This window comes from Nuphar pumila, chromosome 15 (assembly GCF_984573655.1).
Source record: "Nuphar pumila chromosome 15, dmNupPumi1.hap1.1, whole genome shotgun sequence".
NCBI classification, from domain to species: Eukaryota; Viridiplantae; Streptophyta; class Magnoliopsida; order Nymphaeales; family Nymphaeaceae; genus Nuphar; species Nuphar pumila.
The window spans coordinates 47,400,947-47,424,839 of NC_143263.1; the positions used below are offsets into that span (position 1 = coordinate 47,400,947).

At 39.0% G+C, this 23,893-nt stretch overlaps 1 long non-coding RNA gene across 1 annotated transcript; it reads right to left on the minus strand.

Moving 5' to 3' along the window:
- Positions 1-907: 907 nt before the first annotated feature.
- On the minus strand, positions 908-21,527 carry LOC149815352 (uncharacterized). Its single transcript, XR_016427917.1, has 2 exons — positions 21,311-21,527; positions 908-1,107 (listed from the first exon to the last, which is right to left on the minus strand). It is a non-coding gene; the product is annotated as an uncharacterized LOC149815352 (long non-coding RNA).
- Between the last annotated feature and the right edge of the window lie 2,366 nt (positions 21,528-23,893).

The window sequence follows — 23,893 nt, forward strand, 5'->3', positions numbered from 1 at the left end:
GGGTCTGTACTTTATCCTGCAGGAGAAGCCAGCCCAGAACTTTTTTTTTGACAAAGAAAGCTGGGGTTAGGCAGAAGCAGGGATCCAGAGAGCGGCTAAGTGTCATGGCTATTTGACACAAGCAATCACATGACACCGTAGCTGTGGCACTTTGCCGCTCAATTGATCTCGTTAGGCAGACCCCTGCCAGTTATATAATTGTACCATTGGGATTCAAACTTGCAACGTCCCAACATATGACGTGCACTAACTGCAAGACAAGCGGACCAACTCCCCTGCATTGGTAAGCCAGGCAAAAACTTTCTACCGAGCAGATGGACCAAAACACCATAAACACTTGGGAGGCAGAGGAGCAACACCATGATCAGTAGGAGAGAAATAGCAGGTGGCCACCGTCCTCAGAGGAGGCCCATGCGATGCAATCATTTGGAGATACTGAGGCCCTGTTTGAAATCTGGTAGCTGGGATGGAGACATAAGAAAGATTTCGGCAAATTGTAAGGCATTTCCAAAAGTACACCATTTGAAGAGGACAGTACGTTCAGATTGGATATGGAGCCCATTCAGCACTTAAAATTTGGGTCAGGGTCTGGATTAGGTCCGACCTATTGGCCGGTCAAGGACAAAAGCAGTTTTGGGTTGTTGGATGGCTGAAGGATCCGACCGATCTACATGAGAGTCAGTCCCCCCAGCTTCCAATAAAAAATGGTAAATATTTCTTCCGATGTCACCATCTAATTATTTTTTTTGAAAGGCAAGCTAGGGTTATAGGCAGACCCTACCAGTTATACAACTATACCATTGGGTTTTGAACCTGCAAAGTTCCAACACAAGGCGACGTGCACTAGCTGCAACGCAATGATAAAGAAACAAGCACGCAAGCATTTGCAGAGAGAGAGAGAGAGAGAGAGGGAAACATTCATGTATACTGTATAGAACTCGCATACTAGATACAAAAGGTGGCTACATTCTATTATCAAAAGTAGAAATCAAAGTCCTGACAAGGGAAAGGATGCCAAGATATTGGATCCTGAAATAAACATTGCCCACGCCAACCATTGCACTGGAGACTGACTTGAATGATTTACCACTCTCCAGAGGGTAAAACCTGCAAAACATAAAATGTGGAATGAACCTTTATGCATTAAACAGCAAACCTTATTTGCAGAGAAAAATGCCAACTTCCAAGACTCAAAAAGTTTCGGCAATTCAGCTTCAGCGAGTCAATGAGTCGGTTGTTAACCTACTTTTCCCATGCTACTTGCTAGAAGGCAGCACTAGATTTCCCAGACTCATCTAGTTACTCGATCAGACTTGTGGGTTTCAGAATCATAGCAGTTTTTATTAAGTTCTCAGTTGCATATAAAACTGGAAATTCTGACTGGCATTTGTTAATAACATGATTAAATAGACCTTCAGGCTTCATCACTGCCACGTTAATACAACAAAATAACCTGACCAGGAAGTAAAAATGAAGTAAATGAACAATTTGCAAGAGCTAGGAGTTACCCAGTATTTTATCATAATATTTGAAAAGATCAGGGGTGTTGATGAAAACCTATTGGTCTTTCTTGAATGGTGGTAAAGAAAAAAGAAAACCATGTGGTTAACACTTGGGGTCCGATCATATTTGAGATGAAACACCCAACACGATGATGATCCTGCGTAAACATAACAAACTTCATGCCTCAAATGGTGGGGCAACATATAAGTTCATTCTTATATAATATGAATGCAAATAGCCACTTTATCCTCCTGTAATTAGGCTTTTCCAGCATGGCATTTCTTCCCTAAACATGAAAGGATACCTAACAATATAAATGCTTTGAATGTATAAACATGTCCACCCTTTTCAATTTGCTCACCCAGCCATCCCTAGCATGAAATTTTTTGCTAACATGGAACAAAACTTACATGGCACGTAAATTGGTGATCAAAACAATCAAGTGAAGCCACCATCAAATGAAATTCCATGTCTCAACTAACCAACTTTCCTAAGTATCCTTCAATCGTGTTCCTTCCATCAAACTCTAATTCCTCAAACCCTAATATTATTAGTGATTCAGGAGTCGATCTTCTCCTGCTGAATCTTGCCCATGCTAGTTCCACCTTCTCTCCATCCCACCTTTACATGAATAGCTTGAACACTCCCACATTTACCTCATTTATTCCCAATTTTGAACCCCCTATTTATAGTACAATACTGTCAGAGTCCTATTACTCGTAGGAGTCAGCTCTGCAGATTCTGACGCAAGGAGTGGGGCAAGGCACGGAAGCGGGGTGCTTGCAGGGCGGAGGCACCACGGACCGGCAGGGGCGTGTGGCTAGGCAAGGGCCCTGGCCGTGTCTCAGGGCAGGGACATGGTCAGAGGGGGCACCTAGGGCGGCGTGCAGCAGGGCGTGTCCCAAAGGAGGGGACACAACCATGGTGATGAAGGGAGGAAGGGGTGTGTCCGGCGGGGCACGACCAGGGGAGCTGAGTAGGGCAGGGAAGCCGTGCGGGCTTGGGCGAGTCCTAAGAGGAATTCGGCCAAGGGAAAAAACAAGGAGAGAGAGAGAGTCTCACCGTACGGATAATGAGGCAGGAGGTGGCGGCGGAGGCACAGTTGGAAGGGAGAGCAATTCGTCCTAACGAATCGGTGATGGCAAATGAATGGGGGAGGGAGAGCAATTCATCCCTTGGAAGCAAGCACAAACCATAAGCAAGCACAAACTCTTGAGAGAAAAACCTCTTAAAAATTCATTAAAAAAACAATAAGCTAAGCTACATATTTATAGGCTACACTAAGGGTAAATGAGGAAAAATAACACACACCTTATCTATGTGGGAGTCTAAGGGTGGGGCACCCCATGTGAGAGAGTCCAAAGCCAAGTGGGAGTCCAAGGGGGGTGTCCCACCGGAGTGGATCCGGAGCTGGGCGGTCTATGCGGGTTGGATCCTATCTAGAACGGATCCAATGTTGGGGTGGGTCGGACCTGGATCAAGGAAGAGTCCATAACAAATACCATAGTTCTCTAGTAAAATCTTATTTTCCTCCTATTTAACGAGTCATATGTCTGCTGTCTCATTTAAGTTGGTTAACCACAACTTAAAAAGAATATGATGAGACCAAGAAAACATTAGAATAATAAACAAGAAATTACAAAAGAAAACTTCATTTTGACCCAACCACCAACATACCTTGGGTCAACTGAAGTTGTCGCGCATTTCAAAAAGAGAAAAAAAAGGTTCATTCAGGTGTATTTTGTTTGAGCTCTTGATTTCTTCCTTTAGATGCTACCTTCTATTCAACTGTATAGTCAACATAATAAATAATAGATTTTAAAAATGTAGGAAACTAAGAAATCCCACATTATACCGTTCAAAAACCAAAAGAACCCATAAAATATCGAAATATCTCACCATTCTATTACAATGCAACTGTGATATAGTTGAGAAATTGGAATTGACCGAATCAACGGCACTATATGTGCTTTACCTTGCATCTTTACTTTAAGCATTTAAACATCAGAATATGTCAAGTTTTCAAGAGCTCTCTGTCAATATTTTCCTATTCTCCACTTCTCCTCTTTTCCACGTATGCATAGATCAAATTCAGACTGCCAACCACAACAACAACAACAACAACACCTTCATCCCAAAACAATTGGGGTCGGCGATATGAACCAAAAAAGAAAATCATTCTGGGTCTTCCACAGGAATCCTTCTCCTCCAATCATTTCTATCCCATGCCATGTCCTCGGTGAGGTTCAAAGCATTCATATCCTTTCCTATCACCTCCATCCATGTCTTCCTAGGCCTACCCCGACCTCTTTTAACTAATATATTTTCCCATTTCTCCATCCTTCTAACTGGAGCATCATTAGGCCTTCGCCGAATATGTCCAAACCACCGTAAACGATTCTCTCTCATCTTATTTTCAAAGCTCCACAAAATCTGATGGCCTTAGACTTATGGACTTGTTGTACATGTACTATGCACAAACCCTTGAAGACCACCACGTTGTGTTGCTTTGAGTTACATGTTACACCAAACAAGGAATCCATTCCATCACAGAATTCCTTGCCAAGTTGAAAAAATAAATTTGCTTACATTCAAGAACACAAATGGAATAGTCTATGAATTTTTACACGCTTCTGGCCTTCTAAATTTTTTTGCACATCCGTATTATCCATATACTGCTGGCACTGTTTAGAGAACCATGGTTCATGCTCCTCCAAATGGAAGCCATTTACAGTCATATCAATTATCAAATGGCTCTATTAATAATGATTCAACAGTTCATGTGGCAGAGGACGAGTAAGCTTTAGACATGGCAGGTATGGTGGTTATTATGGTGCAACTCTGGTCAATTGACAAGGAGCCTGATTCAGACAACTGAAGGAACTCATCAAAGATTGGTTATTTGGTCCCAATACATATGGAGGATGCAAATGATGGCACTACCTTTCCAATATATGGACTAAAAAAAGGTGTTTGACAACCATATTAGTAAAGATTGACCTTAAACAAATGCACAATGAATATAAGAGCCGCTGCATATAGCCAAAATCATTTGCATACCAAAATAAGGTGTTTCACAGCCATGTCATCTGTAATGAGATATGCGGAAGTACAAATAGTGCTATAAGCACTTACAATGTCCACCAACGGACAAACAAAAGAGATAATAGCCAAGTCCACAAAGGGACAACACAACACAAAATATAAATGCCTCTTTATTGAAAGAGAGGGAGCTCTCAAGAATGAAAATATACAAAGGGGTTCACCCCTATTTATACAAATAAAATAAAAGAAGGGGGAGGCCAAATGGCCTCAAAAGAAGAGCCACAAAGGGGTCTCCCATGGAGTCGTTGGGAGCCCCCAACGGTCACAAATGTGACCGTTGGGGGCCCCAACGACTCAATGGTGGGCCCCCCTTAAGTGGGTAAAAAGGAAGAAAATAAAAAAATAAATGCAAAAAATAAAAAGAGGAGAAAAACAAGTACCCCTATTGGGTATGATTGAATATATATATATATATATATATATATATATATATATATATATATATATATATATATTGATTACATGTATTTTAACACCCTCCCTCAAGTTTTATGGGAATATAACTGAAAGCTTGTTGAGAAGGAACATAAAACGAGGAGCTGCAAGGGCTTTAGTAAAGAAGTCCACAAACTGGTACTCAGAAGTAATGTAAGGCAGTGCTATGGTTTCTCTTAGGTATTCATCACGAACGTAGTGGCAGTCCATCTCGACGCTCATGGAAGGTGTGATTGCTTGCGATATAGATTGCACTTTTGTTGTCACAACACAATTTCGAAGGAGTAGAGATGACTATGCCCATATCACTGAGGAGACTTCTTAGCCACACAAGCTCCATGGTTGTAGTGGTCATAGCACGATATTCTGTTTCTGTTGAGGACAATGATACTTTGTGTTGCTTCTTGCATCTCTAAGAAATCATAGAGTCACCTAAGAAAACACAAAAACCAGTAGTTGAGACTCTATCATTGGGATTTTCTTCCCAATCAGCATCAGTATAAGCAATTAAATCAAGTGATGAAGAAAAGGAAAGAAAAACTCCTTTAGTTATGGTGTTTTTGATGTATCTGACTATCTTTAAGACTGCACTCATGTGCACAGTTGTAGGTGCATGTTAAAACTGACTAACTGAGTGGACGACATGAGCTATGTCTGACCGAGTGATGGATAAGTAGGTCAGAGACCCAACAAGTTGGCGGTAGGGAGTAGGATCCTCGAAGAGTGTTCCATCTTCCAACCTTAACTTTGCATGGATAACTTCTGGGGTTTCTGTCTTTTTATCATCGAAGATACTAGACTTTGAACAAATGTCAGCAACAAGTTTCATCTGAGAGAGAATGTACCCTCGAGGAGAGTACGCTACTTCAATTCTTAAAAAATAGCTTAAAAAACCAAGGTCAAACATGTCAAAGTTTTCTTTTAAAACTTTCTTAATATCATTGATTCCTTGCTCATCACTTCCAGTGATGATCATCTCATCAACATAAAGTAGTAGAATAACTACTAAAGACCCTGCACTTTTCACAAACAAAGCAGTGTCAGTATAGCATGAACGAAAATTCAAACTTATCATTACATTGCTAAATCTATCATGCCAAGCCTTTGGAGCTTGCTTTAAACCATATAATGTCTTTTTAAGTTAGAGAATATTATTTTCACCAATATATACTCCTGGTGGAGGATCCATGTAAACTTCTTCATTTAATTCACCATTTAAGAATGCATTCTTAACATCAAATTGATAAATAGACCATTTTTTAACTGATGCAATCGCAGTAAGAGTCCTAACACTAGTCATTCTAGCTATGGGCGCAAAGGTTTCTTCATAGTCTATACTGTATTCTTGAGTGTATCCTTTTGCTACCAACCGGGCTTTATAGCGTTCTAATGATCTATCACTTTTAGTTTTAATTTTGAAGACCCATCTACATCCAATAGATCTCTTTTCAGTGGGTAATGAAGTTATTCCCAAGTTTTTGCCTTTTCAAGGGCACTAAGTTCTAAGTATAAGAAAACAAGTGAGAGATAGGTTTGCTTAGGTTTGCTTCACGCCTCACCTGCACAGGAAACAGAGAGAAAGAGAGAAGCACAAAACTGGGGCGGTAGGACTCGCATGACCTCCAACCCCTAATTCTTATATAAACATAAGCAAGAATACAATGGGATGATATTACAACATTGCCATTAATGAAACATCATTCTGCGTGTTCTATTAACGTGCGTATGGATCTGGATCCAGATCCATACGCATACTATATTTTAACACCCTCCCTCAAGTTGTACGTGGTTTTGAAGCATGTACAACTTGCTCTTCAATAGCCAAAATTGGCATCCTGTCAACCCTTTGGTAAACAAGTCTGCCACTTGATCTGTTGTTCGAACATGACGTAGTTCTATCTCCTTCATCTCGACTTTCTGTAGTATAAAATGTTGATCAATCTCAATATGCTTCATTCTGCTATGTTGAACAGGATTACGCATAATGTTTATTGCTCTTTGATTATCACATAGAAGAAATAATCGAATAATTGTCTCCCCAAGGTCACTCAATAAGTGTTTAATCCATGTAGCTTCTGCCGTGCCTGCAACCATCGACCTGTATTCAGCCTTTGTACTTGTTCGTGCCACTGCCTTTTGTTTTCTGTTGCTCCAAGACACTAAATTGTGTTCAATATAATCACAATATCCAGAGACAGACCGTCTCTCATCTGGATCTCCTGCCCAATCTGCGTCTGTATAAGTGATGAGTTCATGCCCTTTATGTAGGTTATTGTTCTTGCGATAAACAAGTTCGTCTCCTATAGTTCATTTTAAATAGCGTAGAATGCGCTTCACAACTTCCATATGACCTTCCGTTGGAGCATGCATAAACTGGGATACCTAATTGACAACATAAACTATATCAGGTCTGGTAAAGGTCAAATACTGCAACATCCCCACGAGGCTTCTATACGTTGTAAGGTTGACACAAAGATGGCCATTTTCAGAGCTCAGCCTTTGATGTAATACACTGGGAGTGCTAACTGGTTTGCAATTCGTCATCCCGGCTCTTTCCAAAAGATCAAGAGTGTATTTTTGTTGCATGAGTCTCAATGTGTCCTGTTGTCTGTCAACTTCCACACCAAGGAAGTACCTCAACTCTCCTAAATCTTTCATCTTGAAAGTTTTCATTAGAAATCGCTTCACGTCTTGCACATGGTTATCTGAACTCCCAGTGATCACAATGTCATCAACATATATAAGAAGAAGTATAACGACGTCTGTCTTTTGATAAATAAAGAGCGAGTGATCCAGAGAGCATCTTCTAAAACCATAGCCTTGAATTTGCATAGAGAAACTTTCAAACCAAGAACGAGACGCCTGTTTCAACCAGGGTTACCGGAAGCGCCTAGCTAAAAGGGGAAGCGCGCTTCGGAAGCACGAAACCTCGCGCTTCCGAAGCGTCCCCCTTTTTTGGGAAGTGCGTTTCCCTTTAATGGGGGGGCGCGCTTCCCTTTAATGGGAAGCGCGCTTCCCATCACGCTTCCCCCTCGCTTCCCCCACGCTTCCCCTGTTTTTTTCAATTTTTTTGTATTTTTTATTTTTATTTTTTTCGCTTCCCCCTCGCTTCCGAGAGGCTTCCTAGGTCGCTTCCGAGACGCTTCCTAGGTCGCTTCCGAGACACTTCCCGAATCGCTCCTAAGTGGTCCCACGCTTCCCCGCTTCCTAAAATTTTGAAAGTGCCTCGCTTCCCGCTCCCGCTTCTCGTATCGCTTCCCGCTCCCGCTCCCGCTTCCTCAACTGGCAACCATGGTTTCAACCCATACAGAGATTTCCTTAGTTTGCACACCCAGGCAGTAGGATCCTTTTTGGCATATCCAGGTGGTTGCTCCATATATACTTCCTCCTTTAAAGTTCCATGCAAGAATGCATTTTTAACATCCATCTGGCTAAGCCTCCATCCTCGATCGACTGCTAGGGATATGATGACACGAATTGTACCCATTTTGACTACCAGACTAAAGGTCTCATCGTAATCTTCACCATATTGTTGTGTGAACCCTCGAGCAACAAGTCGCGCCTTATATTTGTCAATACTACCTTCGGGTTTATACTTTGTTTTATAAACCCATTTTGAGCCAACAACATTCTTTTCTTCCGGTCGAGGTAATATTTCTCAAGTCTGGCACTCATAAAGTGCTTCCATTTCTTCATTCATAGCTTCAGTGCAATGACGGGATTGAAGGGCTTGATTAAAACAAGTGGGTTCCTCCTGTTTTGTGAGTTGAGACATAAACAACTGAAAGTCAAGGGAAAAGGTCCCATAACTCACCCATCGTTGAATAAGATGCCTAATGCGTGACAACCTTTGAGCCGGATCATTGGCGATGCTTTCCACATTCCTTGGCCCTGTATTTTTGTCCCTCCTAGTGTATATCTGTCCAGAAAAGCGTTCTACTGGAGGTGGCTCAACTGAAGATGGTTCAATATGTATCTGTGAGTCATCCAACTCTCTACTCAAGCCGAATGAAGGACAATTCGCCTGACATGATTCTCCTGTATTAGCAACAAGATCTGCGCTCATCCATGGATCATATACCTCTAATTCTCGAGATGGCAACTCATCAGAGTCATTGATCTGAAAATTTTGTTCATCGAAAACAACATTCCTGGAGGTCCTAATACGTTTTGTAGTAAGGTCATAACATCGATAGCCTTTGTATTCATCCACATACCCAACAAATCTGCACTTAGCGGCCTTATCCTGAAACTTATTTCGTAGTGATGAATCAATATGTACGTAACATACACAACCAAAAACACGTAGCTCATCATAAGAGGGATGTTGCCCAAATAAAGTATAATAGGGAGATTTCCGAAGGAAGACGATTTATGACATGAACAGATGTGTGAAAAACTTCTGTCCAGAGACTAACGGGCACATTGCTATCATGTAACATGCTCATCGCACTCTCGACAATATGCATGTGTTTCCTCTCCGCAACCCCATTTTGTTGAGGGGTATGAGGGCAAGAAACCTGTCGACTTATTCCTTTATCCCGAAGAAAGGCAATAAATTCGTTCGATGAATATTCTCCTCCACCATCACATTGTAGGTGCACAATATCACAGGAAAACTTGGTTTTGACCATCAAATGAAATTCCCAAAATATTTGGAAAACTTCATGCTTATGTTTCAAGAAATATATCCAAGTATAACAAGAATAAGAATCAACAAAGATAACATAGTAACGACTGCCAGAAAGAGAAGGAATAGGTGCAGGTCCCCAAACATCGGAACAAATAATCTCAAATGGCCTTGAAGCTCTTTTATTAATGATATGAAACAGAAGAACATGACTTTTGCAGAGTTCACATGAGGAACATTTATTACTTTCTAAAAATGAACATAAACTAGACTCTAGAAGAAGACCATCAGATACAAGATTTTCAACAAAGCCCCGACTACAATGTCCCAAGCGACTGTGCCAAATGTCTGGCTTATTACAATGATATGATGAATTAAAAACTTTCAATGAAGGAAAAAACAAAGGCTCTGAAGGCGAAGACACTGAAGAATGCTTGGACGACTTCAATTGGAGAACTGAGACTGAAGACGAAGACACTGAGGGAATCTCCTTGAAGACGTACATGTTTCCTTGACGCTCCCCCTTAGCGAACGTCTCCTTCGTTCGTAGATCCTTAACATAAACAGAAGAGGGAGTAAATTCGACGGAAGAATTCATATCATCAACAAGTTTAGCCTCAGAAACAATACAAACAAACAAACAACAACTACGCCTTCATCCCAAAACAATTGGGGTCAGCGATATGAACCAAAAAAGAAATTCATTTTGGGTCTTCCACATGAATCCTTTTCCTCCAATCATTTCTATCCAACGCCATGTCCTCGGTGAGGTTCAAAGCATTCATATCCTTTCCTATCATCTCCATCCAAGTCTTCCTAGGCCTACCCCGACCTCTTTTAACTAATATATTTTCCCATTTCTCCAACCTTCTAACTGGAGCATCATTAGGCCTTCGCCGAATATGTCCAAACCACCGTAAACGATTCTCTCGCATCTTATTTTCAATGGGTGCAACACCTACCTTCTTACGTATCTCTTCGTTCCGAATCTTATCTTTTATTGTATTTCCACACATCCATCTAAGCATCCGCATCTCAGCTACACTCATTTTTTGAATATGATGTCTCTTGGCAGCCCAACATTCCGTACCATAAAGTAAAGCGGGTCTAATAGTCGTCCTATAAAACTTTCCCTTCAACCGCAATGGCATTCTACGATCGCACAACACTCCAGTAGCACTTTTCCATTTCATCCACCCAACCTTTATCCTATGATTTACATCTCCATCAATTTCTCCATACTTTTGAATGATGGATCCCAAATATTTGAAATAATCATTTACCGGTATATCTTGCTCACCAAGCTTCACTACACTCCCATCACTACTTCGTTGCTTACTAAACCGACATTCCATATATTCAGTCTTACTCTTACTCAACTTAAAACCTCTAGCTTCCAATGTCTGTCTCCATAATTCTAACTTAGCATTAACCCCAGCTCTAGACTCATCAATCAAAACAATATCATCAGCAAACAACATACACCACGGTACATTTTCTTGAATTGATCTCGTAAGCTCATCCATCACTATCGCAAATAGGAAAGGGCTTAAAGCAGATCCTTGATGTAACCCAACCGTTATCGGAAAATTGGTTGTCACCCCTCCACAAGTGCGGACATTGGTTACTACTCCTTCATACATATCTTTAATTATACTAATGTACTTGAGAGAAACACCTTTCTTCATCATTGTCCACCAGAGAACGTCCCTAGGTACTCTATCGTATGCCTTCTCTAAATCAATAAAAACCATATGCAAATCTTTGTTCCTCTCTCTATATCTTTCAATAAGTTGTCTAAGAAGATGTATAGCTTCCATAGTTGATCTTCCAGTCATAAAACCAAATTGATTCTCCGATATCATGACAACCTTCCTCAACCTAGACTCAATCACCCTCTCCCAAAGTTTCATAGTATGACTCATGAGTTTTATACCACGATAGTTTGTGCAATCTTGTATATCACCCTTATTCTTATATAAAGGCACCAAAGTACTCTTCCTCCACTCATTAGGCATCTTATTTGTTCGCCAAATCAAGTTAAAAAGATTTGTCAACCATTCTAAACCTTTCTCTCCCAAGCATTTCCAAGCCTCGATAGGTATACCATCTGGGCCAACTGCCCTTCTTGATTTCATTTTCTTCAAAGCCTCTGCAATTTCTTTCTTTTGAATCTTGCGCATGAAGTCACGATTTATCTCATGAAAAGGAATGGAGAAGTCTCCAAGATCTTGAGCATGACTATCATTAAATAGCTTATCAAAATAATCTTTCCATCTCTCCTTAATCTCCTCATCTTTGACTAAAACCCTTTGCGTTTCATCTTTGATACATCTAACCATACCCAAATCCTTCGATTTCCTATCTCTCATCTTTGCAAGCCTATAAATATCCTTCTCGCCTTCTTTGGTATCCAACTTGTCATAAACCTCCTTATATACCTTAGCCCTCGCGTTTCGAACAACTTTTTTAGCTTCCTTCTTTGCTATCATATACTTCTCCAAATTCTCATTATCACGACTCTTACTTAGATTTCTATAACACTCTCTTTTAACCTTAATAGCTAATTTGACATCCTCGTTCCACCATGATGTATCCTTACCTAGTGGTGCACCGCCTTTAGACTCACCCAATACCTCCTTAGCTACTTTTCTCATACCACCCGCTATCTTATTCCACATTGATTCTGAATCCTCCTCGAGACACCAATCAACTTCCTTAACTACCTGCTCTACAAACATTCCTTGTTTAGCTCCTTTCAGTGCCCACCACTTAATTCTAGGATCTATCCTATGTCTATCCCTTTTGCGGCATTGTCTAATTCTAAGATCTAAAATTAAGACTCTATGTTGTGTAGCTACACTTTCTCCTGGTATAACCTTACAATCGATGCAACAACCCCTATCTCTCTTTCTAAGTAGGAAAAAATCTATCTGACTCGTATTAACCCCACTTTTAAATGTTACTAGGTGAGACTCCCTCTTCCTAAACCAAGTGTTTGCTAAGATCATATCATAGGACAAACAAAAATCTAAAATCCTTTCTCCACTTTCATTTCTTTCTCCTATACCATAGCCTCCATGGATATTCTCAAATCCATCCCTACTAATGCCTACATGTCCATTAAGGTCACCGCCGATGAAAAGCTTTTCTCCATAAGATGTCTCTTGTACTACTCCATCTAAATCTTCCCAAAATTGATGCTTAATGGAATCATCTAAACCTACTTGAGGTGCATAAACACTAATAATATTAATAATATCCGTACCTAATACTAATTTAATAAGTAAAATTCTATCACCCTTCCTACGGACCTCAACTACATTATCTATAAACTGACGACTCATAACAATCCCTACACCATTCCTATTCCTATTTATTCCTGTATACCAAATCTTATATCCCCAAGGTTCTATCACTTTAGCTTTCTCACCTACCCATTTGGTCTCTTGAAGACATAAAATATCAATCTTTCTCCTACACATAACATCTACTAACTCTACCAACTTACCAGTTAAAGACCCTATGTTCCAAGTGGCTAACCTAATTTTATGGTCTTGGACTAACTTCTTTACCCCCACCCGTCCAACAAAGCGAGGGAACCCTTGCCTATTTGACACCACACCCGGGCGCCGGTGTGACGCGTCGCTTCTGGGCGACGACCTAGCAACCCTTGCACATTTATCACTGCCTCCGGGCCTAGAGAGTACAACGCGTCGCTCAGTAGGGAACGCCCCAACTAAATTCTCATATTGGTTCATTTTCATAGGATATGACAAAGTTTTTATGCTGGCTGTCACAGGCCTACCGCAACCCTCCTCCTTTATCCGGGCTTGGGACCGGCAGTGTATAACTACCGCAACCCTCCTCCTTTAGCCTCAGAAACAATGTTCTTTTTAATATTGGGGGCAAGGAGGACATCAGACAAATGAAGTGAGGACTTTGACATAGGGATATGTGCACTGCCAGTATGACTAATGGAGTGATAAGTTCCATCTCCCGTAACTATACTACCTTTTCAAAATAAGGCAATAAGTGAGATAACTTACCTGCATTACCCGTGACATGAGTAGCAGCACCATAATCAACGTACCACTCGCTTTGCTCATTTTGCTTGATCGTTATCTGTGACAATGCCGATAACAAAAGTTGTTGCACATCTGTAGATGTCACTTTCATGTCCACAGTAGAAGTTTTATTTTCAATTTTGTTTATTTTTCCTCTATTCTGCAGGTTAAACCAACAATCGGCTTTCACATGTCATCTTTTGTTACATAAGAAACAAGTGGGCACTCTCCTCTCATTCCCTGCATTAGAGACACCCGAAATATTAGGTGTAGGTAAGATACCACGTCCTCCGTGTCCAAAGCGGCCTCGGCCTCTGCCCCCTTGATGCCCTGCATTCCCTCGTCCAAAACCTACAGAAGTCTCTATAGCCAAAACTGAATGAAAACGAGTTGATTCATTTCCTTCTGCCCTTTGTTTCATAATCATCTCATGCCAAAGAAGTTTCGCTTGAAGATCGTCAAAATTGGGCAAGTGAGGAAGACATGTCAAAGTTGTGGTAAACATGTCAAAATCAGAGCCCAACCCATTAAGGAGTTGTTGTACTTTGTCTTTATCTAAAATAGCACTCCCAATAACAGTCAATTGGTCAGTAATACGCTTCAAGCGGCCTATGTATTCCATAACTGTCATGGAGTCTTTCTTTAAACTTTGAAAACTCATTCTTTAAATACATAACTCAGGTTTCTGATATCTGAGAGTATATCTGAGAGAGCTTACTCCATAAATCTGCCGCAGTGCAATCATCTGAAAAAGTAGCCAACACTTCTTGAGAGAGTGTGGACGTAATATACGCAACCAAAGATTGATCCCGTTTTCTCCAAGTGGTATACTTCGGATTCTTAATAGATTTGGTAAATGCATCACCCCTTTCATCCTTGGTTTCCTGCAAAATAAGCTATGGTGGTACATGAATGGAACCATCCAGATGTTCATCGAGATCCTGACTTCGTATAAACGGAAGTATTTGTCTCTTCCATGTTAAGAAATTAGAATGAGTAAGTTTTTCTGTAACAAGCTGATTTAAGAAACTTGCAGAGGGACTGGATGACGAGAATGAATCCATATCAATGGCAACAATGAATAGGCGAACAAAAAAGGATTGAAGAAAGCAAACTGAGTTGAGATCACTTAATCAATCAACGGGGCTGCAATAAGAATATGTACTTGTGCAACCAATACCATGAAAGAGAATTCCTTTTTTTTTTTTGAGAACGAGAATGTAATCTGTTACAGTCTACCTATAGATGTTGCACAGAAAACTCTGATTTCACTGCTGATTGAAAAAGATGGAAAACATCAAAACAAATTCGAGAAAATCTGATACGATGGTGAATGCTAGACTATGGCAATCAAAAATAAACAAAATAGTATGAATCAAGGAGTATTCACAGCACAGACTTAGGAAAATATTAATGCACGTTAAATAGAACACAGTAAGTGCAGTTGGGGATAAAGGAAGTGATATCGAAGAAGGAGATACAATCAGATGATGATGTTGAAGATTTCAGAAGAAGTCGATGCCGATGTTGAAGAAGAAGGACAGAGGAAGTTGATGCCGATGTTGAAGAAGAAGAAGGAGATGCAGCCGATGTTGAAGAAGATATTGACAGACGATATTGACATACAATGGTGAAGAAGAAGAGATGCCGATGTTGAAGATATTGAAAGACGATGTTGATGAAAGAAGGAAGAGATGCAGCCGAAGAACAAGATGAAGGAGTCTTCACGGCTGAAGGAGTCTTCACGACTGCCTTTTCAGATCTCGTTGAATGTGTGGCTGGTAGGGTTCCACAGTCGTGGCTCTGATACCATATAAGAAAACAAGTGAGAGATAGGTTTGCTTCACGCCTCACCTGCACAGGAAACATAGAGAAAGAGAGAAGCACAAAACTGGGGCGGCAGGACTCACACGACCTCCAAGCCCTAATTCTTATATAAACATAAGCAAGAATACAATGGGATGATATTACAACATTACCATTAATGAAACATCATTCTGCATGTTCTATTAACGTGCGTATGGATCTGGATCCAGATCCATACACATACTATATTTTAACACTAAGTTCATGGCTTCAACCCATTGGGGAATGTTTTTGGCTTCATGATAATGTGAAGGTTCATGAAAAGAGTGTAACGCAATTAGACACACTCTATACTTTGGGGTTAGAGACTCATAGGAAACAAACCCATTAGGAGGATTGGAGATTCGTCCGGATCTCCTTAAAGAGGTTTCTTCTATGTTGGAGCCTTGAGAGTATTTTTCTAAGGCACTCATTAGAGCTTGTTGACCACGCCTAACATAGGTTTGGATGGTTCTATCACTTTCATTTTCAACATTGTTAAGAGGAATATCCTCTAGATCATTCAACAAATCATTAGAGATTCCCTCTTCTTGAGGAGTCCCATCTTCTTGAAAGAGAAGATCAAAGAAAGCATATTCGCTTTCGTCAATATCTTTAGTTTTCTCAAAACCATTTTCATTTTCTAAAAAGGTTACATCTTTGGATACACAAAGTTTGTTATTTTTAAGGTCAAAACATCTAAAACCCTTTTGATTTTCTTCATATCTTAAGAAACCACATTCAATAGCTTTAGGAGATAATTTATCTCTTTTATGTGTAAGGGCAAAACATTTACACCAAAAAAATCTTAATCTATTTAAATTGGGTGTTCTTTCAAATAGTTTTTCATATGGAGATGTATTTTGTAAGGACGAAGATATCATTCTATTTATCAAGTAAGTTGAAGTTAAAGCAGCTTCGGCCCAAAAACTTTTTGGAATTTCTTTGGAAATAAGAAGTGTCCTAGTGGTTTCCAAAATGTGTCTATGCTTTCTTTTGGCTAGATCATTTTGTTGAGGAGTCTTAGGACATGATCTTTGATGACAAATTCCATTTGTTTCCAAATAATTTTGAAATTCATTTGATAGATACTCTCCACCCGAATCGGATCTAAGAGTAGAGATATTACTTGAAAATTGATTTTTGACTATCATATGAAATTTCTTGAAGAAGTCAAAGACTTTGGATTTTAAATTGAAAAAATAGATCCACACATATCTAGTGTAGTCATCAATGAAAGTAACATAATAGGAGTATCCTCCTTTCGATATGACCGGAGAAGGGCCCTAAACGTCCGAATGGACTAACTCAAAAGGTCTTTTGGACACAAAAGTTCGATTTGGAAAATGAGTGGATTTCATTTTTCCAAAAATACAATTTTTGCAAACAAAATGTTTCTTATTACAAAATTTCTTTCCAAAAGGAAAGGAGTACATTTTTGAGAAACTTGGATGTCCAAGTCTTTGATGCTAAGTTTCAATATTTTTATCTTGGACATGATTACAAAAAGAGTTAGTGGGAAGTTTCAAAATGCTCATATAATAGAGATCCCCCCTCCTATGGCCTTGCCCAATCTGCTTCCCAGACCAGAGATCCTGTATAGAGCAATCCTTAGTTGAGAAGGAGATTTCACATCCATGATCACATATTTGAGAAACAGAGAGAAGATTTAAATTAAGTTGAGGTACCACTCTTATGTTTGGCACAAAGAAATCTTTGGAAAAATTTAAAGTTCCAAAACTTTTTACTTGTAAAGATGTACCATCGGCGGTTGAAACATAAGAGTTTTTAGAGTTATTACACAAATCGGAAAGCCCATTTTCAAGAGGGGTCATATGAAAGGAAGCTCCAGAATCAAGAATTCAAGAAGACATACCTGGAGGAGAAGAAGAAGCTATGGCGGCACCCGAGGTTGATGGCAATTTGAGTAGAATTTGAAGTGCTTCCGATAGTCGAGCAAGAGAGAAGGACTCCTTCCCTTTGATAGTTTCCTCCTTTTGAGTAATTTCTTCAACGGAGGCAACCTTATTCTTTAGTGCTTCATTTAGCTTAGGGCAATTCGATCTTATATGACCCAGTTCTTGGCAATGATGGCAAATGACTTTTCAATAATTGCCATTATAGTTATTTTGCCTCCCAAAGTGTGAAGGCTTATAGGTTTTCACATGATTGTCGGGTTTAGACACGGCCAAAACTTCATCTCCTCCCTTAACCATGCCAAGACGAGCTTCTTTTTGGCATATTTCGGCTATGGCATCTTCCAAAAGAAGAGACTTAGATCTATGAAGAAGGGAAGATCTAACTTGTTCGTATTCGGGCCTAAGCCCATGTAGAAATTGGAAAAAGTGTTATTTTTTTCATTTGTTCTCTTCTTAATTTCACATCTACACTAGAAACCCACTTTGGTTCTAGTAAAGATAACACATCCCATAAGGGTCCAAGAGTGCTAAAGTAATCTCTTACACTCATTTCCCCTTGCTTAATAGTCCGGATTTTTTCTTGGAGAAAGAATTGACGAGCAAGGTCTTTTTTAGTATACATACCTTTCATAAAGAACCATGCTTCATTAGCCATCCGAAATTTAGCGATGTTGGCGCAAATTTTGAGCTCCACATTGTTCATGAATCAAGCAAGAATCTTTGCATGCTTGTTTTCCCAATCTTCCACTTTAGAATGGTGATCTTTAATGGCCTTCATGCGTGCATTTCCTTCAAGAGTTTTTTCTTGATCACCATCCATCTTGGTGAGTTGGAGTTGCGGTTCCGGAATGGTGCCCATAACGTATCCCCAAAGTTTTTTACCCTTGAGGTTGTTCTCCATGGCGGCGGCCCACATCATGTAGTTGGAACCATTAAGTTTGAAAGAGAGATCAATCTTTTGTTCTCCTTCCATTTAAACCTCTCTCAAGAAGATAAACCAAGAAAGAGAGATACAAAATAAAAAATATAACTAGTCAACTAGTTATATAAAAAACCAAGAGCACACACGAGGCTCTAATACCATGTAATGAGATATGCGGAAGTACAAATAGTGCTATAAGCACTTACAATGTCCACCAACGGACAAACAAAAGAGATAATAGCCAAGTCCACAAAGGGACAACACAACACAAAATATAAATGCCTCTTTATTGAAAGAGAGGGAGCTCTCAAGAATGAAAATATACAAAGGGGTTCACCCCTATTTATACAAATAAAATGAGAGAAGGGGGATGCCAAATGGCCTCAAAAGAAGAGCCACAAAGAGGGCTCCCATGGAGTCGTTGGGAGCCCCCAACGACTCAATGGTGGGCCCCCCTTAAGTGGGTAAAAAGGAAGAAAATAAAAAAGAAAAAAAAAATGCAAAAAATAAAAAGAGGAGAAAAACAAGTACCCCTATTAGGTACATGTGAAATGACTAAAATACCCCTATCGGGTGTGATTGAATATATATATATATATTGATTACATGTATTTTAACAGTCATCGTCATTGATAACAGAAAAACCTGGAGTTCATGCTGAAGAGGATATAAAAGGCACTAAAAAACTAAGATACCAATAGGTGGATCTTCTAACAGCCACGTCTTCTCTGTAGGCTACAAACATTTCTCATCAATACATGCAGTCTCCAAGTTTGAATGGAATATAATTTATTCCTTAGCGACCACTAATATGGTGTAGCAGAAAGTCTCTAAAATTGTTAAGATCAATGTCAACAATAGCAGTGTAGGAATGATTTATTTGAAGTCTACTCCAAATTTGACACAAGTCATCATGTTTACAAGCAGAGCAGGGGATAGAGTCATGCTATGGATTCCAGGATCATTGTACATTCACCATGGCTGCATTTACTTTGTGGACTATTCCTCCATGGATGATGATGCTTTGGAGAAGGCACACCCAGAAACAATTCATCTCCACAACCATGCATGGAGAACAATAGAAGATTTGAACTAACAAACTTGAGGGGGAAAATTGGAAATGTTACATTCATTTAGAATGTTAGATTATTCATGAAAAGATGACCTTTAAGATAATCTCTGAGAATGTTATTAGATACATCGAAAATTACACAGCAAGGGGATGTACCACATATAAATCCTTTGGATGTGCACTACATGGTACTTATGCTATCTATATTCTTTCATCAACGTTTTCCCCCAGTAGACCATCATAAAGTATTTTTAGTTTTTTCATTTATTTTTTGTCTTCACATTATATGCAGCGTTGCTGCATGGTGGGCATGCAGCAACCTGCCTGACAACCACCCCCATCTTGGCATTTCTCAAGATGGGTGTGGTGTCCATCTCGAGAAATGCTGAGATAGATGGTCATCAGAAGTGGAGCTGCATGATAAGCATGCATGCAGCGCCACTGCATAAAAAATGACCTCTGTTTTTTTTTCACCAAGCACCAAAGAAACGGTGCAAAAGGAAAACGATCACTGTCAAAGTCATCATTGTAAATCACAAGCAGAAATGCCCAACCCAAACGATGGGCTCAAAAGTTAAAAGTGCCTCTATACATCAAGTACATGCAACCCAAGAAACCGATAAAGGATTTAAAGAAATAAGGCAAAAGCCAAGCCAATTTTTTCCATAAGAAAAGAAAACTGACTGTCTCAATATATAAATGAATGCGGAGCAAGAAATACAACGTAACGTATCAATAAAGGATACACACAAATAAGGTAAAAGTAAAACCAACTTTATGTTCTGCCCAAAAGGAAAATATACCATTTTGATGTATAAGATTACTGGCAAGTGTTTAACACTTCGGCAAATCAAAGATGCCTAAGTTGCATCAATAGCTCACTTCGAAACCTTTGCATGAGCACTTTACAAAAAACAATGCATGCACACATATTCTTTCTCCTTGTTATTGCCCCTAGAATGATAAAAAGGTTTCTTGCAGCAAATTTTACACCACGAACCACGTTAGACTGCCTTTTAAAAGGAAAATATTTTGGTGCACAAAACACCCTCAAGTGCTTTAATACATGCTATAGATTTGATATAAGCTCCCAATATTAGTTACCTATGTGGAAACTGTGCTACTGAATACCTGTAACACAATGAATAGGATAAGTTTTAGGTGTCTCTTGAAAACGAATTTTGTTGGCAACAGTAAAGACAAGGGTCATCGTTTGGTATATAGAGAAAGTTATCATGTTCAATAGCTGAACATTTGAACATTGCAGGCAAGATCAAACTTTCCTAAAGGAAACTTTTTTTTTTTGCAAAATCTCTGTTGATTTCGCGGTGCCTTGAGAACTTCATTCTCCTCCCTTAATGATAGCAACTAAGATAACCACAAACTGCAATAGCATATCACAACTGAAAAGATGGAGAATTGCAACCAGGAGTCACAAGGTCACCATCTTGGTATCACTGAATCATAAAGGAATTGAGAAAGCAGGAAATTGCAAGAGCAGCAACATTTGCTATAATCTTAACTGCATGTTTTCTGTTGTCAGAGAAGTTGTTCAAGTAAATGGAGGCATCACAAAAAGAGTACTCGAAAGCAAACAACAGCATGCAGGCAGGCTTGCCAAAGAACATGTAAAAGGTCTCAGACACTGCTTACAAACAATAAGGTCAGGCAAAAGTAAACTGGTTTTGAATGAAAAAAGAAAAAGAAAAAGAAAAAAAATCCAAGTACTAAAGAGAAAGAAGAATCCAATCTGAAGATGAAAAGGAAGACCGAATTACGATAAAATGGGTGGCAAGAAGAAAAGATGGGTACCTCAGAGAAAATAGGGGAAATGAAGAGAGAGAGAGAGTAGTAGCTCTCTACTTCTTTTCTTCCTCCTTCTTCTTCTTGGAGCTAACGGGAGGAACGTACAGGAGAGAGGCCACCATGGCCGCCGGGAACACGACGAAACGTGCTATGTTCGCTAGCTTCGCCAACAAGGGCTCGCCTCTCATGAACGCCATCTCTCTCTCTCTCTCTTATTTCTTCGTTCACCAAAAGCGTAATCGTTATTTTTCATGTAAAATATGATATAAAAATAAAATATTTTAACCCATAATCTATGTCACAAAGATATGTGGACACGAGGACACAGATTCGACTCGAAAGTTCGATTTTTCTTTTTGGAAAATAAGGTGAGGACACAGATATTTTTAAAAAATTTTAATCAATAAAAATTTATTCTTTGATATTTTAATATTAAAAATGCAAAATTTTATTAAAATAAAACTAAAAATCATTAAAACAATAAAATATTCACCATCGCTGTCAGTGTCCACGCGTCCGCTCCTCTCACCACAATACTTATGACATTGGTTTAATGGGTGTGCGCTGAAATAATAGGTTTAAGACTGGTTCATTATAATTATAAAAAAAAGGAAAAGTACTGCTTGGAATTACCTTCTCATATATATTTTCTAATTTTGAAAGCAGCCTGTTGCGTGGTGGTATTCATGGCTCCTTCCCAATGGACATTGGAGGCACGATCAATTCTCTTGACTCATGGCCTTCTCTCAATCTGCCAATGCAGAGTAGAGCTGGCCACAAAGGCCAATGTGTTGTGGGTGATGATAGGGTTTTCCTTTATATTATCCATTTTTTTTTTTATCTTTTTCATTTAGATTATGTAAAAAGAAATCTATCTTGTGAAATTTCTTTTTATCCAAAACAACTACAAAATGGGTTTGGGTTTTTGGTCAAATTAAGTGCTAGATGCACCGCACACAATCAAATATAAAGGTTCATCACTTCATTGAAAGCGATTCGGTAATATTTAATATGAACCAATATCTTAAACCATTTTTTTTTCGATAGGCAAGTTGGGTTTAGGCTGACCCCTACCAGCTTTCAAACTACATATTTCTCCATTGGGGTTGCGAATCCGGGGGAGTGGTCCTTCCCAATGTTATCAGTATCGGCATCTTTGAATCAACTATTTTTTTAATAAATATCGATATACTAACATTTATTTTTTTTAATATTATTTTAATGGTTTTAACATGTGTCACTTTATGATTGACAATTAATATTTTTTAATTATTTTTTGGCTGATATAGAACAATTCACTTGAATATTGGTATGGGCATTGGCATTGGCATTGGCATTGGCGGATACAACTGAATCGGTGGCCAAACGATCCAGGGCTGATACCGATATTGACATCATTGGTCCTTCCTAGGGATGGCAGTGGACCGAGGTAGGGACGAGGGCAGGGAACAAGGTCTTCACCCCCGCTCCGTCTCAAAATCCTACCCTCCATTTCTGTCTTTATCACTGCATGGGTTTTGATTTTAACCTCCATCCTTGCCTTCATCCTCGTTTCATGTCCTTCATCTCTGGTCCAAACAAGGAGATGTTGTAACGACTCCAACTCATACCTCTTAAAAATACAGTTTTTTTTTTAAATCAATTGAGAAAATATTTTCAGAGATCCGAGGTCTTTACAGTTCCACTTCCTATTGGATAACCAAACACATCATAAGAGATCTTACATTTATCATCCCAAACCATAGCAACTCATTATTCATTAATTATGAAAGAAAGAGTGTTTAAACAATAGTTGTAAATGACATATCAGAGTTATTTAAGTGACATAAAAGTAAATAAGAAAAAATCGAGTTACATTATCCTTCTGTGAACTGTCCAGCAAAAGTGTGACACTCGCAGCTCTACCAGAAGTTAGTCGCTTCACTGATTTCCTGCGGCTGCAAAAACCACAAAATTAAGGGTTTCAGAAATTTGAGGAATTCTACGTACATGTACCTCTAATGAAATAAATGAGTATAAAGAATACAAATAAAATTTTATGCAATAATTTAGAGGAATACAATTATGATATTTACATAATTCAATTAAGCATTCATGCAATAGGGAACAATTATTAAGTATGAGAGAACATTTAATAAACAACAAAGATCACCATTTAAGCAAAACAACCATCTAACATGTTTTAGGGAACAACATTATGCATTCATCAATATTTAATAGTTAAGAGAACATATAAATATGCATGATTTAATGCATAGCAGGAATATGAATTACTTCAGTGCAATGCATGAGTAAATTATTATCTTTCATTATATTTTTCTTTTATATGCATGTCTCTATTAAATGCATACAATTTAAGTTCCTCTTTTGAATTACCGTTGCTCACAGATACACTAAACGGGTAAAAATCCCTGAGGTCAAGTTAGGTTCGTAGAGTAGCTTAGCACATAATTTGTATTTTATTACTGGGTTTCAAACTTAGCCCTCAACCGATATCAGAAAACAACATCATCCATCGAAATATTAGAAAAAAATATCTAATATCGGGACACCAAGGAAACAAAAATTCATAAATGTCACTTCTTAGTA